Raw genomic sequence first — 20,744 nt, forward strand, 5'->3', positions numbered from 1 at the left:
TTTCCCTGTAGCCCCATTGCATTCACGTAATGTTCACAGTGTGAGCAGGGAATTCCTGGGACCCCTGATGCGTGGGAGTTCAGTGAGACTCAAAGCTGGGATACGGTCAGTGTACGACATTTATGATTAAGTGGAGGCACCGACAGCCCCCGAGAACCGGAACTCGGTTTGAATACAAAAAGAAAGCAGTGGCTTCTAAGAAACATAAACGACCAAAGAAACCTATCATACCCCTTCTTACATGTGTCATTCTTCTGTGTGGCAAAACACATAGGCTGAAAATGATGGCATGGAAGAATAGGGCCACACGCAGTTCCCTCTCTTTCCAGTGCTTCCTCCCTGGTAAGCTGAAGGTAGAGAAGGTTGACAGAATGCGTGCATGTCAAGAAGCAAAATAAAAACGGCTGAGTTAGTTTTGTACTCTGTTTCCACTGTTCTGGTAAGAATAAAATATATCCATGTATGAAGTATAAAAAATGAATTGTGTAATTTTGGTGATTCCATATGTGAGTTAAATGTTCTTATATACACACTTAAAATGGGCAATATAAAGATGAATGGTAAAATTCATGCTAATCATTTAAATTTTCAAATTTTCTTTACCTAAAATGACATTGAGTAGCAAATAAACATGAGCTAGAGAGAGAGAGAGAGAGAGAGAGAGAGAGATCATAAAAAGAAAAATCTTTTTAGTATCTTTAATTTACCTTTTCTCCTGCTTTCTGAACAAGGGACCCCACATTTTCATTTTGCCTGGATACAGCAAATTATATAGCCTAACCTAAATCGGACCCATTTCTACTTCAAACCTCACTGTCTTTTGTTATATCTGAATTTTTGTCCTATTTGTTGGTCAGGTTCAAACCCAGTCCATTGGTGAGCTAAGCCTATCCCAACTGAGAATTAAAAGATCTTTTTAGCTACGTATTTGAAAACTAACATGAAAAGTGAACCAGAGTGTGTTTCACATACATTTCTCATCTCAAACACATTATAGTATATTCCAACGTTTCCTGTAAACTTGCAACACTCTCCACCAGGTGTCTCTAGCAGATCTGCACAGGCGCGGAGGTAACCTCAAATCCAAACGGGGACAAAGTTCTCGTCTTAGCTGACATCTTCCAATGGGGTTGTTTGTTAGCTACATCATCATGTTTTAAATACACCACTTTCCTTACATAACTCATTCCTCGGATTGTGTGTTAAATTTGCTTTTCATTACATTCTGCTTAACTGGAAAATATGGAGCAGTAAAAGAAGGAGGAAAATCCAATATCCAGACACAACCAACTACTGTTGACGTTTTTAGTCAATTTCCCCAGAGTTATTTTCCTTCGAAGCATAAAGGAATGAAAATTCCAGCCACAGAGTGGGAAAAGATATTTATAATATATATCTGGCAAAGGACCTGTATCCTGAAAATACAAAGGACTCTTATGAATCAACAAGGACAGACAGCCCAATTGAAAAATGGCCACAAGACCCTTTCCAAAAGACAGCATTTAAACGAAAAGGCGTTCAACATCACTAGTCATCAGGAAAATGCACGAAAACCACATAGAGACGTCACCACTCACACCAGAATACCTAAAACTGAACCAATATCAAGGATCGGTGAGAATTTGATACTAAAAATATTTTACATTGCTAATGGAAGTGTAAATCTGTACAACTACTTTAGAAAAATATTTAGCATTATTTAATAAAGTTGAATATATGCTTATTCCATGACTCTTTTCTTGGTATATACCTAACAGAAATGTATGTAAGTATACATCAAAAGACATATACAAGGATATCCACAGCAACTCTATTCAAAATAGGCAAAACTTGAAAACTAAGCAAATGCTCAACTACAACAGAATGAATAATTATGTTATGGTATACTGAAATGGAATGAAACAATATGGATTAATTTTATATAATGTTGAAAGAAGCAATACCCCAAAAGTATATAATGTATGACATCATTTACGTGATTCAAAACCAAGCAGAACTAACGGAATGTGCCATCAAGGTTCCCCTTCAGAAATGTTCATTTTAGGAAGTGCCTCAGCTGAAGAGCTGACGAGCTGGCCTAAGATTATTTCCCTAATCCTGGGTCTGGGTATAAAAGCCTCACCCTAACCTGGGATAACTCTGAAGGGCCATCCCAGCATCAGAGCTCCCTGTAGAGTTACCGTGTTTCCCCAAAAATAAGACTGGGTCTTATATTAATTTTTGCTCCAAAAGACTCATTAGGGCTTATGTTCAGGGAATGTCATCCTGAAAAATCAGGCTAGGGCTTATTTTCCGGTTAGGTCTTATTTTCAGGGAAACATGGTAGGCAAAGACTTCGTTGAGATTTCAATTCAGTCCAGCTTCTACCTCTGCCCAATCATGTTTCTTTGCTCCCCTCTTCTCCCCTCCCCTCCCCTTCCCTCCTCGTTTTCCCTCCCACAAGTACAGGTCCCAGTTGCATGGTAATCTCAGAGTCTGCTTCCCTGGAAACCTACTCTTTGAAGTGAGAGCAATAGCTACCTTTGGGGAAGTAATGACTGGAAAAGGGCAGAAGAGAGCTTTACGGGGTGCCAGTCATGTTCTGTACCATAATGACAGATACATAAGCATGTTTTCTTTGTAAAAATTCACTGAGCTATACACTTAAGTTTTTTATGTTTACTATTTGTATATTTCAATTAAAACACACAATTAAAAGCAAGCCAATGAATGTACTTGATGAATGTGTATGTTTGAACATGTCTCTGATTATTCCATTAAGATAAAGTCCTACAAGTGGAATTGCTGGATCAAAAATGGCCATTTTAAATTTGGGTGACCACTGATAAAGGGTCCTCCAGAACAGTGTACCAACTGCTAGCTCATCCACAGAGGGTGAGAATGTTCAGTTCCCACATCCTTACCAACACTAGACAGCGTCAATCTTTCAGACCTAATAAGTGAAAAAAGTAGAACAGGTTGTTTTAATATTCTATTGCTCTTCTTTAGAACTAATTATATGCTGATGGTTAGTTGGCCAATTGTAATTTCTGAGGCCTACTGTATTCCTTGAATTGTACCATTTTATTGTGGAAAATAGATAAAAGTTTAAATATTTACATTACAGAACCAATGAGCAAATATTATAATGGAGCAAGATTGAACTCAATACAATAAGCTTTCGAAGGATTTGAGATGCCCAGCCATGGAATGAACTGCATTTAATTACCGTTAATCCTACAGGCAGTAGACAGGTTCAACTAATATCCAGATGACCCTTTTTCTGGGATTCGAGCCATCACATCTAATTTTCGTGATGAATCAGATTATCTGTATTTTTTAAAATAGTCAAATCGAATATATCATGCTTAAAAAAAATTCTTTATGCACTTTTTTACTTAAAGATCTCATCCATTTCTGCAACTTCTACTATATACGCATATTTGATTCTCAAATGGAAAAGAGCGGGGAATGAAGGAAGCCATGGATTGGAACAGGGAAAAGCCCTCATCTCTTTTACACTCCAGACCCGTGTTTCTAATTGGCTGCTGGCCATTTCTATCTCGGCGTCTTGCCAATCCACAAAACTCAGCCACTCCCAAAGTAATCATCTTTCCCATCCTGCCCTCCTCCTCTCGCTCACTCCACTAGCATTTTACTTTTCTGATTCTAGGTCTCCTCTTCCATATCTTTCCCTGAAAGAAAACTCTGGGGTCCTGTTCTCATCCTGTGCTCTCCCTCCCTTCTCTCTTCCCATTTCCTGGCGTCCAATACCCTTTCATCCCTCAAATTTCCAACTCACCACTTTTGGGCAGATTTCTCCTTACCTCTCACCCTTGCACACACATGGCCATCATGACTTTGAGGCACCTACAGGAGATTAAGAAAGCTAGACTAGAGGTCTTAGTCTTAGCTCTGCTGCTGTGGGTGACATGTGACTATGAGTGGGGCACAACTCCCTCTGCTGCAGTCTCTTCATTAGCAGGACAGTCAAGGCCAAGACTGTATAACTGCTTCCTAGTCAGGCCCTTATTTCCCTCAAAACCCTCTGCTGGCTTTCTACTGCTTCCTGGGCTTTAACCCGGCATTCAAGGCCTTCTTCCTGCCTCCCCACCTCCCAAAGGAAATGAAGAAAGAAAAGCAGGTGAGACTAAAAATCTCTCCTTAGATTTTGAGACTCTTAGCACCTACTGTGTTTCCCCGAAAATAAGACCTAGCCGGACAATCAGCTCTAATGTGTCTTTTGGAGCAAAAATTAATACAAGACATGGTCTTATTTTACTATATGACCAAGTCTATATGATAATATAATATAATATAATATATAATATAAGACCGGGTCTTACATTATAATATTAATTTTTGCTCCAAAAGACGCATTAGAGCTGATTGTCTGGCTAGATTTTATTTTCGGGGAAACATGGTAGCTGCTTTTTGCTGGGTATCCCAGCCTTTTACCGTGAGCATATACAACTTAGGAACTGGAAAAGCCTGGAGGGGAACTGCATGAAGAGCTCCAGGCTCACTGCTCGAGAGCCCTCTTTTCTCTGGGACCTTAAGTCCTCAGAAATCGGCTGCTGCCCAAAGTCTCTAAACTCTAATTTCTTTCTCCCCAGTCGAGTGAGACAGCTGCAAGCTGGAGCTCTCTCTGTCTCTCTGAACGCCCCACAACATGAATTTGAAAATACCTTGGACTAAGCAAAGATTTCTTAAACAAAATACTAATCATAATGAAAAACTAGAAATAACCTCAATGATCATCAATAGAATAATGATTAAAATAAACTGTAGTCTATATATAATGGTATTGACGCAACCAATGAAAAGGGAGGTTAGGTCTAGATGCATTGTTATGAAAACATACTCATGGTACACGGTGTTGGTACACTGTGTTGCTAAGTGAAAAAAAAATGTTTAGCTAAAGAGACCTGAAAGATAACCAACTCCTGGTTCATTCATTTCATATAAAAGACTCTCATACCTAGAAAGGTTCCATAATCTGCACACAGTGAGGGAACTCAGTGCTCCTAGGACACAGGGTCCCACAGTGAACAACGGGAATGTTTTTAATAATAAACACCATTTGACTTAAATTAACTCATTAGTAAAGTCCTAGACAACCAAGTGGTAAGATGGGATCAGGCTATAGCTTATGGCATGTTTTCAACCGACCTGCATGAAGTAGAAACCAAGGCATTACACTGAATCAAGAGGAAAAGTGACACTTTGGATACCATAGTGACAGCTTCTCCAGAAAGGCATAATGATCTAAATGCATTTTAGTTGATTCCCAAAATAACACTTTGAGAAGGATACAGAACTAGAAAATGTTCAGAGGAAGTGACCAGTATAGTAAAGATTTTCTTATTCTGAATGGTATCATTTTTTCCACCTTACAGTGTTTTTATTTTTTAATATTTGGGAAACACTGAGTTCTGTATATTAATTTTGTACCTTGTCATAGTACATAAACTTATTATTCTAATAATTCTTTGGTCTGATTCGCCTGAGATTTCTAGGTAAGCAATCAAATGGTACAAATAATATGATTTTGTTCCTTCCTTTCTAACATGTGTAATCCATCTTTTATTTGCTTATGCGTTGGCTAGAAGTCCCGGAAGGATGCTTCGGCAAGAGTGTGGAGGATGAGTGCTAAGTAGGTGTACTTTTCTAGCTCCTTAACATGTACAGATTATTCTTAGTAATGAGATCGTATTGTGAAAATAAACATTAACTTTATATAGCAAGGAAGAGAAATTTCCGAATCCATTGTGCAATATCTTAGGTCTTCTGGTAGCACCCAATATGGGGCAGTGCTACTGGACAGACTTCTAAGTCAAGACTACTCTGAAGCACTGACTTCCTTTCAGTCCAGTAGTGCAGAGTTGCATTTGGCTTATAAAAATAAGATGTGGTCCAGTTAGCAGTGACCAGGAGAGAAGACACACTAACAGGGAACATGAGCCACAGCGTCCCTGCCTCCCCAGCATGGCTGAGTTATAATTGACATATAATAGCTGCATGTAGTTAGAGTTACCATTTGATTACATTTTTTTATAAACCACCCCTGAAACCATCGCTAATGAACATATCCATCATCCTCCAAAATGTTCTCATGTCTCAGTAATTCTTCTCTGTCTCCCCTCCCTGCCCCACCCCACTTTTATTACTAGGCAACCATTGATCTAATTCTGTCCCTATAGATTAGTTTGCATATTTTAGAGTTTTATAAATAGACTTATACTGGACTCTTTTTTTTTTTTTTGGAGGCAGGTGTTGGGCTTCTTTCACTTAAGATAATTATTCTGATATTCATCCATGTTTGTTTGTAGATTCATTAATGCATATGGCAGTTGGTTCCTTTTTATTGCTGACTAGTATGCCATTGTATGAATAAACCACAATTTGTCTATCTATTCACATGTTGGTGGGCATTTGGGTTGTTTCCAGTTCTTGGCTATTACAAATAAAGCTGCTATGTACATTCGTATGTAAGTCTTTGTGTGAACATATGCCTTCATTTCTCTTGGGGAAATACCGAGGAGTGGAATACCCGGGGTAGATTTATGATTAACTTTTTAAGAAACTGCCAAATTATTTTCTAAAGTGGTATAACTATTTTATATTCCCACCAGCTTCGTATGAAGTTCCAGTTCCTGCACATTCTCTTCAGTATTTGGAATGTTCAGGCTTTTATTTAGCTATTTGTTTGTTTGTTCTCATGTATTGGTATCTCATTGTGCTTTTGATTTGCAATTCTACAATGCAGCGTTTCTCAATCTTATTATTGACATTTCAGGCCAAATAATTTTTGGGGGTGGGGAACTGTCCTACGCATTGTAGGAAGCTTAGCAGCATCCCTAGCCTCTGTCACTACATGCCAGTAGTATCCTCCACCCTGGTCGTGACAATCAAAAATATCTCCAGACGTTGCCAAATGTTTCTGCGGTATACTAGGGGTAAAACTGCAATCAGTTGAAAACACTGCTCTAATGACTAATGATACCAAGCTTTTTTTCATGTGTTTATTTGGCATCTGCATATAGATTCTTTGATAAAGTGTTTTTTGAAACCTTTTGTCCAGCTTTAAAATTGGGTTGTTTTGTTGAGTTTTAAGTGTTCTTATATATCCTAGATTAACGTCATTTGTTGGATCAATGATTAAAAATAATTTCTCCCATTCTATATCTTGCCTTTTCATTTTTATAACATTATGTCTTGTAGAGCAAATGTTCTTAATTTTGATGAAGTCCAATTTATTGATTATTGATTATTTTCTTTTACAGTTTGTATTTTTATATTCTATTTAAGAAAATATTTGGGGCGCTAGTAATATTCACTTTATTGCTATTGGTGGTGATTACGCAGTTTTTATTATATTTATTATAACTCATTGAATTTTACCTTTATGAAAAGGTAAAATTTTCATAAAGGCACTTTTCTATACTCTAATAAAAAGTTTTAAAAATGAAAAAATAAGTTCTGAGGATGGTGGTGATGGTTGCACAACAATGTGAATGTGCTTAATGCTACTGAACTGTACACTTAAAAATAGTTAAAATGGTAAATTTAGTTATATATTTTTTACAATTAAAAAAACAAGTTTATGAAGCAACTAATATGAAGATTGATTTTAGAATATTTTTTGGCAAAGTTCATGGCAAAATTGTCCTGTTTATATGTTTAAAACTCTGCTGAAATTAATAAATTTTACTTAACTTCCACCCTGAAATGTAAGTCAACCTGAAAGAACATGCAATAGCAAAAGGCAGAATAATTTGAGAAAGAAAATAATGATGTATTGAATTTTAAGTCAAAGAATAAAGTACATATCCATGAGTCAATACTGATATACATAAATGATTGAGTAAGTAATTAAGTATGGAAGAAGGGAAAACATTTCTGTACAAGAAAGTTCCAATTAATAAATGTAGAAGGAATAAGAAAAAAAAAATCTCCATGTAAAGCATCACAGTAACAACAGCTGATGACAAGAATAACCAATGCATGCTAAAATTAATGAATAAAAGTTTAAAAAGAAACAGCATATTTGCATAGCATCAAAGTGTCTCTTCACAAGTATTGCTGACTATGAAGGAAAAAAGCCGTGACTTTACAGCAGAGAAACCTAGCAGACACCGCCTTATTCAAGGGATCAAATTAACATCGCAGGTAACGGGATATATGACGTGTGTGTTCCCTGATATGACCTGAAAAGCACACGTCACCTCTGTGACATCCTTCCCCAAAATATACGGCCTCAATCTAACCATGAGAAAGTTATCAGTAAAACTAAATTAAGGGTTATCCTACCACCTACCTGACTAGTATCCTTTAAAGGATTAAGGTGATGAAAGACAAGGAGCTGTCACAGATTGCAGGAAACTAAGGAGACGTAAATGTTGTATGGAATTCTGGGTTAGATCCTGGAACACAAAGTGTTTGAAGGAAAAACTGCTAAGATCAAAATAAGGTCTGTATTAGGGTTTAGCTGGGGTATTGGCAGCAATGGCGTTGGATCATGGTAGTGTGGCTGCGTAGAGCGTTAACATTGGAGGAAGCTGGGGCAGGGGGAGCTCTCTGTTCCATCTTTGCAACTTCTCTGTAGGTATAAAATTATTTCAAAATAAAAGGTTAAAAAAAGAAGACTGACAATACCAACTGAGGACACGGATACGAAACAAGAGAACTGACAGTAGAAGTATAAATTCTTGCACCACCTTGGGAAACTGGTTGGTATTAACTTAAAAAGGTGAAAACCTGTATATCCTGTGATTTAGAAATTACACTCCTAGGTATGTATGACAGAAATTCAGAAGAAAAGTAACAATGTTCATAGCTGCATTATTTGTAATTGCCGAAGAATATAAATAATCCAAATATCCATCAACAGAAGAAATGGAAAAAAAAGTGGCATCTTCGTATATTGGAAATGAAATAACTACATAGAGCAATGTAATTTCGAGCAAAATAAATCAAATACAAATGATTACATACTGTTTGACTCTGTTTATATAAAGTTGAAAAACACACAAAACTGATCTGTGGGGTTAGAAACTAGAATGATAGCTAACTTTGGGGAGAAGGGAGGGGCAGTAATTTCTCACGGTCCCAAGGGAATTTTTTGGATGCTGTAATGTTCGATTTTTTGGTATTGGAGGTGATTACACAAAGTTTTTATTATAACTCATTGAATGTTACCCTTATGACTTATACACTTTTTTGACTGTATTTATACTCTAATAAAAGTTGTGTAAATTAAAAAATAAGTATATTTTTTAAATGTCATAACTGAGATCCATTTTAACTGTCTTGGTTTGTATTGGATAGACATGCAAGGCAGGAAAGCAGGAAGCCATCATGCAGATTGTTGCCTTAGGACCTTAGTCAGAGTATGTGTGTAAGGATGAAATAGTCGGGATACCAATGAGATAAAATTGGCAAGACTTAGTGTTGGATTGAAGGTGGTTAAAGATTTGGAACTTTACGCATCCGGCCATAAGGATCTAATGAACTTTTCTTAGAAGGGGTGGAACATGATGAAAGTGATATTTCTGAAAAGCTAATCTCTGTACCACTCACAGCATATGCTACTTTCTATTATAATCGACATATTTATAGTCATGTTTTCGCTAATAAATCACAAGCCTCTTGAAGGAAGAGACTTGATTTTATACTCCTTCTATCTCCAGGGTTCAACTCTCTGCTCCACTACAGATTTCTTGTCATTTTAGGTGACCATAATAGAAGACCACAAACAATGTAAGATGTGTAACTGGACTGGGACTCGACAACAAAACATCTTAGAAAATACATGAAGGAAATTAAAACACCTATTACTAATTTTAAAAACTCTTATTAAACATATACAGAAGGATACTTTAGTAATCTCAAAGTACTAGCCTGCCTCTCACACTCAGTGGTAAAGCAAAAGAAGCACTCAGAGTAAAGAAAATGATAAAACAAGTGGACAGCTATTGATCATCATGAAAATGTATAATTGTTTTGTAAACGTAATAATAGTTTTAAAAACTGATACAGGAAAGGAGACCACAGTATGATTATTTATAGGTTGATATGATCATCCATCTTGAAAACTCAAGAAAACTAAAAAGATATCAGAATAAAAGATAGCCTTCTTTCTGTCTACTTAAATTTTAAGTCACCTGTTAAGCCCAGTGTTAAGTCTCACTTTCTCCATGAAGCCAACGCCAAGGAAAGAAGGGAGGACGGCAGGGGAGCTAAACAGAGCCAACTTCATTACTATTGTCATCATTGAATTTAACCATTTATTCTCATCCATTTATTCAATAAATATTTATCAACTCTCCCTCCGCTTCCTCCCACGGGAGGTAATCAATGTTACGAGCTTGATGTGTGTCCCATATCTCAACAGTCAGGTTCAGTGATACAATCACGGTGGCATATCAGGGCTGCTAGTGGCACCCAGGCTCTGTCCTTTCCCCTTTTCGTAGTAATAGGATTTTTATATGTGTGCATGGCTACTAGTTAAAAATTACATTTCTCAGCCTTCCTTGCAGCTAGATGTGGCCCATACAACTGAGTTCTGCCGCTGGAACTGAAAAATAAGTAATATGTACAATGTCTGGTTATGTTCTTAAGAGGAAGGAACATGGCTTCTCCTTCTTTTCTCTTTGCCAATGACTGGAGTGTGAACACAATGGGAAGAGCTAGAGCCGCCACGTTGGATTTTGAGACGGGAGCTTTACGTTGAAAATGACAGAATGATAAGATCAAAAGAGCATAAATCCCCCAGGTCGATAACACCACTGAGTCACCGATTTACATAAACTTTTATATGAGGGAGAAACATACTTTTACATTGTTTAAACCACTGCTACATGCTAACTAATACAAATAAGACAAAATAATACAAATCTTGAACAAGACAAAGTTGTTCCTTGTCTTTAAGGAGCTTACAGTCCAGCCTGGAAAACAAGTCCTTACCACAGTATTTGATTAAGTGTCATGATAGTGAAGGCACATGGTACGTGAAGCCATTAAGAAGCAACATGTCTAGTCTGTGGAGGACATAATGTTTTATCTGCGATCTGAAGGAGGGGTCAGCGATTCAGGCTTCAGTGACAACACCCTCCTGAGTTTCCTCCTACTTCTATGGCTGGTCTTTCTTAGTTCCTCTTTCTATACAGCTGGTAAATGTTGGCCTTTCTCAGAGCTCCTTCACTATATTCTCTCTTGAGGTGAAACCCTGCATTCCCACATGGCAAATAGCACCTCACTGCTGACGATTGCCAAGTCCAGCCCTCTTCTGAGCTCTGGACTCACACCTCGTTGCCTACATCACAGCTCCACCTGCGAGTTTCACAGACATGTCACTTATTATGCCAAAATGTGAGCTCTTCCTTTCTTCCCTCTAACCTGCGCCTCCCACGGCCTTCTCCCTCTCGGTAAAGGTTATCAACAATCCACCCAGTTGCTCCAGCCAGAAACTTGTGAGTCATTCTTAACACCTCTTTTCCCTTGCCTCCCACACCCAATATATCACTACGTGTGCTGTTAAGTTTCCAAAACGCTCCGAAACCCATCCATTTCTTTCTATCCCCACTGCTGTCCCTCTGGTCCAAGACACTGGAACTCATCTCTCTCCTCACCAACAGTTACTTTCTACATGAGTCTCACTTCTATTAACACTTTTGCCCTCTCCATGCCATTCTCCACACACAGCCACAGCAATATATTAAAAGCACAAATCAGATCTCCTAAACATCCTTCGATGGATTGTACTGAATGTTAAGTTAAAATTCAAAATGCTTAATGTGGTACACAGGTTTCTGCCTGGCCTGGCTCCTGCCTACGTCCCCAACCTCATCTCCTGACATTTCCCCTTAGCCCACCACTCATTCTGCTCCAGTCACCAATGCTTAACTCTTTGCTGCCTAAAGGCAGCTCCTACCGTGGGAAAAGTTCTTTCCAAAGCTTTTTTCCTGGCCATCTCAGTCTACTGTTACTTCCTCAAAGAGGCCTTCCCTATTCTCTGATCTAAATTACATTTCTCCGTTTTTCTCTTGCATAGCACTTAGTTTTCCTCCCTGTGGAAGACTGCTAATTGACTCCCCAATCCATTCTCCCTTTTTTTGGTAGTAATAGAATTTAGCTGGCCATATGGTCTCTCAGCTAAAAACTGTTTCTCTCCTTTGCACCCAGATGTGGATATGTGACTGTTTCAGCCAAGGTAATATGAATGGATAATGTGTGCAAATCTAGGGGATTCCCTTTAAGTGACGGAGCTTACACTCTCCCCATCCCATATGCTGGGAATAGTGAGACCTGTAGCGGTCACCCTGGACCAGACATGGAATCCAACTGTTGTGTTGATGGTGGGGCCACTTGAGACTCTTAGACGAGGAAAAAAAAATGTAACCCTATTGAACTGCTGGACTTTTGAATCTCTTTGCTACAGTAAAGAGGGACTTGGATGGGTTTTAAGTAGAGGTGTAAGGTCTGCTGGCAGCATATCCAGGAGGCACAACACAATGTAAATGGTACCCAGTGGTGTTGTGCAACCCTGTGGGGCTGCATAGAAATTACATGGTCAGATGTTTTTAAAGATTACTTCAGCTGCAATAGAGAAAATTGATTGGATGAGAGAACATATTGAGGCAGAGAGGCCAGAGAAATAGCTGTCATAATGGTTGTCAGAAATGGTTGCAGAGGAGAGAGAACCTCATGGATCAGCACAGCACAGGGGTAGAGAGAAGGGGACAGAGTCCAGAGGTATTTTGAAAGATGGGGACTCCAGAGGGCTTGGCGTTGGATGGGTATGGTGGGCAAAGTCACTGCCTCCTAGAGATGCCCATGTTCTAATCCCAGGAACCTGTGACTATGTTACCTTACATGGCAAACAAGACCAGATTCGATTAAATTAAGGCTCTTAAATGGAGGGGAGATTATCTTGGGACATCAGGGTGAGCCCCATGTAATCACAGGGGCTTATAAGAGGGAGGCAGGAAGGCCAAAGTTGGAAAGGGCAATGTGATGCCTGAAGCAGAGGTTAGAGAGATGTGCTGTGAGGATGAAGGGGCCATGAGCCAAGCAATGCGAGCAGATCTCTAGAAGCTGGAAAAGTCAAGGAAATGGATTCACCTCTAAACCTTGCAGATGGAATGCAGCCCCACAGACACCTTGATTTTAGCCCAGTGAAACCCATTTTGGACTTGAGATTTCTAGACTTGTAAGATAATACATTTGTGTTGTTTTAATTCACTAAGTTTGCGGTGAGGGTGAAGGAGCATTAAGAATAAGGGCCTTCCTTATACAACTGGGTGGATGATGGTTCGGGAACCCAGGAGTCAGAGTGAGTGGGGGAGGGGCAGAACACCGTGAAGCATTCATGCAGGACCTAGTGAGGCTGGAGTGCCTGTGAAACAACCCACTGGACAACTGGTCACATGGATCTGCACTCAGGAGAGAAGTTGCCTCAGAGAGAAGAATTTGGGGGCATCCTCAAATATTTTGTGATTGAAGCCAAGGAGTGAGTGAGAGCAATCACGGAAAACAGAATTAGAAGAAAGAAAGGCTTAGAACAAAACCCAAGTGGAACATACAAGCCAGATGGGTTGTGGGTCATAGAAGTGAGAGGGAGTTTTGAGGGGATGGTTAATGGTGTCCAATGTTGCTGGCAGGTGGAGAGGAAAGTGGGTGACCTCATTGGATAAAAATAAAATGCCCACTCCTCCATATGTGAATATACATATTTGTAAGCATTTCAATGAGCAAGCAGGAAGGCTAGTGAAGAGCCAGGGCCCTGAAGCCAGACCACCTAGGTTTGAATACAGATTCCATCATTTACTAGCAGTGCTACCTTAGTGAAGTTACTTCCTGTTTTATATGCATCCATTTCCTCATTTGTAAAATGGGATAAAAACAGTATCTACCTGCATGTGGTTGTTATGAGGAGAAAATGAGTAAGTATATACGAAGTGCTTTGAACAGTGTCTGGCACGGGGCAAGACCTACACAAGTGTTAGCTGTTATCATTCTTATTATCTCCTACTGTAATGTGTTTGCTTTGTTGTTTAAGAATAATCCATTCTGCCAAAGGATATAAGAAACATCTTTAGGAGAAATGAAATGAAAGTAGAAGTAGTTTGTGAGATAAAGTAAGTAGTGCATATATGAGCTGAACATAAAGAAGGAGGTCTAAGTAGGTACCAAATATTCTTGATACAGTAAATATTCATGAAGGATATTCGGTACTCATATTCAGGAAGGCTTAAAATGACCACTCATTGGTAACACACCTGTACAGCCTCCATTTGTCCTCTGCCTGAGAAATGCAGACGAAATCCATAGCTACTCATTAGGCTAACTGGTGAGCTACAACTATGGTCAGGCATTTTTGCTCCTGTGTCTCTCAACAGACAAAGCGTACATTGGCTCTGGCACCAGGCATACACTGTCTGCAAGTCCCCCTCATTCAACCTCAGTGCTGGTCCTTGTACACACACCATCAGCACAGGGAAGGCTGATGTGTGTGTGTGTGTGTGTGTGAGAGAGAGAGAGAGAGAGAGAGAGAGAGAGAGAGAGAGAGAGAGAGAGAGAGAGAGAGATTGATTCTATGTATATGAGGGGAGGCTCTATGCAGATTTCATAAAACATACCACCTGCTATACCTACCTAAGTGTGTTAATCTACCCTCTCTCTTTCCTCCAGCTTCTTACTCTGCATTTTAAATTGATGCAATAAGCCATGTGATTTCAACATCTTAATTTTGTCTTTGAGCCTTTCTGTGCAATGACCTCTGGGATAGCCTGCCTGGCAATATACTTGGAAGCTAATTTCTACACCACACCCCCTGGTTACCTCACAGTGAGCGGGTGGGGAGATGCGTGAGGAGTGGCAGATCACTTTTTCTTTATTCACGTTAAATCTTCTCCTTAGTTACACTGAAAAGGAAAGAGGCTGCCAGGAAAAACTTCATGCCCTAACAAGGACAATTAAAACATTTTCTGTTATGCTGACCCTTGAGGCTATCCTGTCCTCTTTGAAACATAATAGCCAGCTTTAATTTAGGGAAATCTGGCTTCACTTTTCAACATGAAGCTGCCTTTGAGCAGCTGGAGGTCAAGAAGTACCTTCTTCACAAATTCTTCCTGGTTTGCTTCCCCTTCTTCATATGGAGGACAGACCTGAACCATGTTAGACCCTTTGCTTTTTCTTTCTTTTTTTAAAAAGGTTGCTTCTTTAATGTCTGGATAAGAATGATAATTATTTTATGACAGCTACCAAATGGGTTGGGTCTTTATGAGCTGTTCAGTGTCAAATAATGCAGTGTGAAGTTATCTCCAGACCACACCAGACCAAAATCTGTCATTCTGAGTTCAACAACTTTAATCTCTTTCATTTGAAACTTTAGCGCTCACTGCCTTTAATTGTTTTGCTTTTATCAGTATTGCAAGTGGATTCATCATGAGGCTAATGTAGCTTAAGTTTCGGGGACCCTTCCGAGGCTCCAGGAGGGGCCAGAGCGACATTGTATTTGTAATTTTGTTTCATTCTTCCTAAACAGGGACCTCAAATCCTAACACTTCAGGGCCTATAAAATTGTCATCACTATGATTTTGTGGTTAAGAGCTTAAACCTGGAGATAAAAGAAGACGTCTCTCCCTTTTACTATTAGTAATCTTGGATAGGTCACACTAAATTTCAGCCTCTGTTTTCTCAGTAAAATGGTAATAATACCATTAGCTGTTCTTTTAGGATTATGGTAAGGCATAACTGGTACTTACACAGTGCTTCATATGTAAGAAATGTTCATACATGTTAGCTGCCATTATTGTTGTTATTGCCAGAACACGACAATAGCTCCGAGAACAGGATCTGGCATACCAGGAGCCCATCAAAGCCACATAAAAATACCTGCTGAAGGAAGGCTACGTTTTACATCCAACTCCACTCTTCCCACTCTCTCTGCGTGTCTAATCTGAAATACAACTTTACGTTCTTGGTGCGACACACGGTTACCTCTTCAGTAAGGCGTCAGTAGCACCTTCCCAGTTTGAAAGGCTGCTTTAGTCTCGTGTATCCCTTTCCTGGTGAGTCCTGAAAACCCCGTGTTTGCCTCGCGTTCCGGCCCACTTCCTCTCTGCCGGGTCAACTGAGGACACTCTGCCAAGGTTGGGACTAGACACACGGAGATAACGCATCAATAGCGTTAGCATTGTGCTTGGCGCTTAATAAGCGCTCTGTAAACGTCGGCTAGTATTATTATTACAATTCCCAGCCAGGCGGCCATCTACTCCCCGCCCCTCCCCCCGGAGCTAGGCCTGCATCATTTCCCCAGGAGGAGGGGGGATCTCAGCCGGGAGCCGGGTGGGGGGATAGCACCTCGCGGTCCGCTTTCCCCTTCTCAGCGCGCGTCCCCAGCAGGGCTGGGTCCCAAGGTCCCCGGGGGCCGCCAGGGCGGGCGGGACGCCGGGAGGAGCAGCCGCCGACGCATCCGCCGCAGGAGGCGGAGCGCTGCACCTGGCGGCGGGTCCTCGGCGCTCTGCCCTGAAACGGGTCCAGCCGGTGCGAGCCACGGAGGCCCGGCCCCAGGAATCGGAGAATAAGGAGGAGGAGAAGGTAGCGCCGGTGGGTGCGCTCGGCTCGCCGCTCCCGATCGCCCCACCCGCACCGCATCCCTCCGTCCCGCCCCGCCCGCCCGCCGCAGCCCCCGAGGAGTCAGCTACCCTCCCGAGATGGTGCGCGCCGCCCCGACAGCCGCCGCCCGGGCGCCCCGAGCTGCCGCCCCGCGCGCGGGGGAGATGGCTCTCTGCACGCCGCGCAGCTGAGCTTCCCCGTCGCCCGCAGCAGGTGAGTCAGGCCTGGCTTGTGGGAAGGGAACGCGCTCGGCGGGGGCGGCCCGGCAGCCACACCCTGGCCTCCCCGGCAGGGGACCAGCCCCGCCGCCCGACCGAGAGTCCCACGCCGGCGCGCACACCTGCTGTCCGGGGAGGGGGCTTCAGAGGAGAAGCCCCGAGCAGGGTATGTGTGCGTGTCTCCGTTTCCAGCCCCACTGGCCCGCGGCTCCCTCCCTCCCCTCCGCTTCTGTGTCGGTTGTCATCTTCATGGGGTGCTGGGAAAGGCTACAACCGGCACCCCCGGCGCGCTGGGCGCAGGCAGCACTTCCGCAAACGTAACTGGAGTCGGGAAAACAAAGGCGCTGCCCCAGGGAGCCCTCGCCGGGCGCCCGCTGCAGCCGGGGAGGGGGTGGGGGCCCAGGCCCTTCTTGGCCCAGGCCCACTCGCGCCCTTGCGATAAACATCCTCGAGTGAAAGGAGGAGGCGAGAACCACCAGACAGCCCCAGTGATAAGGACGTGGCCACTTGTGTGGTAAGAGGAGGAAACTGACAGCGTCTGCTTCCCCAGGTGAATAAATACAAAAGAAAAAACCACCTCTTACCTTGCCTGCTACCGTCCTAGAAGAAATTCCCACCTCGGGGCTTCTTAAACTTGGTCTAACATGTCCTTAGTGCCCTTTTGAGATAGTAATGGGAGTTACTAGTCCTTCTGGAAACTATTTATTCCCTATACAGCCCCCTGTAAATTTAAGTAGGATGGTGAAAAATTCCTAATGCAACTTTCCCCCTCATTTGTCCCACACCCACGTGGACAGACAGGTGGATTAATTACCCTTAAGGCCAGCACATGGTGTATTTTGCCTCTCCCACACACATTCACAACCACAAACATTTCCTTTGGTCCAAAAATATTTAATCAACACCTTACAGAGCTACTGCACAACAGATAAAACCTTGCCTATTAGTTGTAGGAAAGAATCCACAAAGAGTAGAGGGTCTAATCCCAACTGCTGTCTAAATAGCTGCATGTCCTTGGGCCTGTCATGTGCCTGAGCCTCAGTTTTGTCACATAAAAGGAGACAGTCGGATAATATAGTGGCCCAACGTTTCCCCTAATTGTACTAGAAGTTTAAGATTTTGTGGACATCCCACTTTAAATCTTCAATGTAGATGAATGTAAAGGGCGGGTGGACATACAGTTGGCCAACAACATCTGATAAAAGCCGATGTGGATTTGGGAGATCCCTGGTGTTTGCAGAGCATCCCTTTCCCAAGACATGGCCACTAGCCAGCTGAAGGGGTAGGCGTCAGCCATGGCCTTGTGAAGTACAAAGAGGCTAGGAAGCCTCATCATCGGGAAGGTCAGCTTCTGACTCTAAGCTGCTGGCCATCAGCAGACATGGAAGATGTTTTCAGTTATTTAGTGGAAGTCAGATGGCTTGTGTTTGTCACAAGTTGTAAGTAAAACTTAGAACTGCACAGCAAGAGGCTGGGACATTGCTAATGAGCCCAATGCAAGACACTCTGAGGGAGTAGGAGAGAGGATCATATTTCAATAATTCATTAAAGCTACTAAGCATGTTTACAGTAATGTATTTCTGTGTCTATACAAATAAGGTAAATATAAAAACATGTAGGCAAACAAGTAAACAAAAGAGCGTTGTTTACAGGTATGAGGTATTAGATCACCATCTATTATGTATAGTTTCTGGATTATTAAGAGTAATAAGGCACTTTTTATGTATTTACTATGTTCAAAACACCATCTTAAACACTTTGTTTCTAAATCTCTATAAGATAAGTCTTTTCCCCACTTTTGTGGACGATGAAAAAGGAAGCTCAAAAAGGTTAAGGGACTTACACAAACCACACAATCTTTTCAACCCCGTATCTCTGCCTCCAAAGCTCAGGAAATTTCCACATGGTCTCCTTAACCTATTCAGGACCCATTAAGACTCACGACCTACACAGGTGCCTTCCTTTGCTTCTTGCCTTTGAAAATTAACTTCATTTCAATGTACATATATTACATATGGGACATTTACCTATGTAAGAGAATATATATATTTAGGGTGCATATATATTAACGCATATGTGTTTACCCATATGTTCTTACTGTTTTTAAAGTCGAAGGCAAGTGTGAAAACTAACATAACCAAAGATATATTTAGTATTAAGCTGACAGGTTTTTTGTTTTTTTTTTGATATTCAGTAAATCTTGATTTAGTAATCTCATTGTAGGGAAAAGGAGACATGCAATAATATAAATGTGTTTGTTAGCTGCTTTGGCACATTGACTAGGGAAAAATCAAGATGTATATAGTAAGTGGAAAAAGGAAAACGTGGAAGAGAGTTATAATATGCACATACTTAAACCTGCATACAGGCATACATATACCTCATTGTCCCCAAACTGTTGACAGTGGCTACCTGAAGGAAGTGAGATGGGATGACGAGAAGAGGGTGCTTTTACTTTTCACCTTATTAAATTATGTTCAGGCTTAAAAAAAAATTTGCAAAAAGCATGTGTTATTTTATTATGTAAACTAAAAAGGGAAACAAAAAGAGTAGAATTGAGTCACTTCCCACAAATCTAAAATAAGAAAAAAAAATTGAATGTGCCTAAACTTTGTAATGTTAGAAAAGTGAAATGAAACTCAGGAGATCAAAAAGCAAGGTGGTATTCTGGGAATTGCAAGTGTGGGAGCAAAAGCTGAAGAGTCTTAGGTGACTGATTTTTGCCTTGTCTCACAGTATCTATAGCTTGTTTTTCAGCACCCCCAGTTTTCCTCTTCAATAAGAAAGCTTTGATGCATGCACCAATTTATCTGCTAGGCTAGGGAGGTAAGAATTCCTGGTCTTGTTAGTTACTGGTGACTCTTGGGAAGCATGAGTGTTCTTTACATAGAAGATAGGAATAGGAGAAGTACATTTACCTCCTGTGTCATTTCATGAAGTTATGGCATTTTGGATGAGTTCAGGTGTAGGTATTTTTAGTAATATAATTTCAGGAGCATCAAGTTACCATAAAGTTAATCTAGTCTGATGCACATATATATTTATGATATATAATCCCACCATTCTCAGTTTTATGTAATAGTAACAAAAATCATTGCTTAGAATCCTTAAAAATTAATACATTTCTCTGCTCAGACTTAGAAATCCAGAACCAAATACATTAAAACCTTTCAGAATCAAGAAAACATGCTTCTTGTGTTTTGTACATGAAGGAAATCTGAATAACGTTAGTTTATTCTAAATATGATAGGCAATCCTGAGGAAATGGTAATTGTAAAATTATTTTGCAGAAGAGATATTCTTACAATTTTAGGTGTCCTCCAACATTTCATTCAGGGTTCTAATTATGTTTTGGGCAGGGGAAAATCTATCTATGAATTCAGGAAGCTCTGTTGCCCAATAGGTTCTCTCTAAACCCAGAAATCAAGGGCAAAATCCTTCCCTAGTACAAAGCCAGGTTAGGTAAAACTTTTTTTCCTCAGAGAAAAACTAATGTGGAATTTCCAGAGCACAGCGTTTTGGATTCCTGGGACAAGCAAACACATACATCTGATGTGAATTATGTGTGGGGCAATGAAAACACCTTAGTATCTCCATCAAGAACATCCCATTTAGATATAATTCCTCCGTGGTTAATTAACATTAGCTGTCCATGGCCACTTACTATACTAACATTATGGAGGGTAAGAAGGGCCTGTGTCAGCCTGATTTGTTGTCCTAAATCCTGAATGACACATTATCTAGTACTTAGCCCTCTTGTTGGATTTCAGTAACATTTGCTTTGTAGCTGTTTTTCCGCTGTCCATATTTAGATCTTTATTTACTGTTTTGTAAAATGCTATCGTCCAACTTAAGGTAGTTGGTTGGACAGCTTTTTTAAACTATCAGTCATTTACTAAGATAGTGATTTATTGGTGCCGAGTC

The 20,744-nt window shown here is 40.8% G+C and overlaps 2 protein-coding genes across 3 annotated transcripts in view; one reads left to right on the plus strand and one right to left on the minus strand.

Moving 5' to 3' along the window:
* NEMP2 (nuclear envelope integral membrane protein 2) overlaps nucleotides 1-20,744 on the minus strand; it is a 212,248-nt gene that overhangs the window by 10,694 nt on the left and 180,810 nt on the right. The gene's annotated exons all lie outside the window — the stretch shown is intronic.
* Nucleotides 16,323-20,744, plus strand: part of MFSD6 (major facilitator superfamily domain containing 6) — a 61,618-nt gene continuing 57,196 nt past the window's right edge. Inside the window, exon 1 of one of the 2 annotated variants that reach the window (XM_019740720.3) lies at nucleotides 16,323-16,815. The gene's annotated coding sequence lies outside the window, so the exon portion shown is untranslated. The remainder of the gene's footprint in view (nucleotides 16,816-20,744) is intronic. The other variant, XM_019740717.3, reaches the window with a different exon arrangement.

The sequence above is a fragment of the Rhinolophus sinicus genome, chromosome 17 (genome assembly GCF_057876585.1).
Source record: "Rhinolophus sinicus isolate RSI-liver-muscle chromosome 17, RSI-T2T, whole genome shotgun sequence".
In the NCBI taxonomy this organism is placed as follows: domain Eukaryota; kingdom Metazoa; phylum Chordata; class Mammalia; order Chiroptera; family Rhinolophidae; genus Rhinolophus; species Rhinolophus sinicus.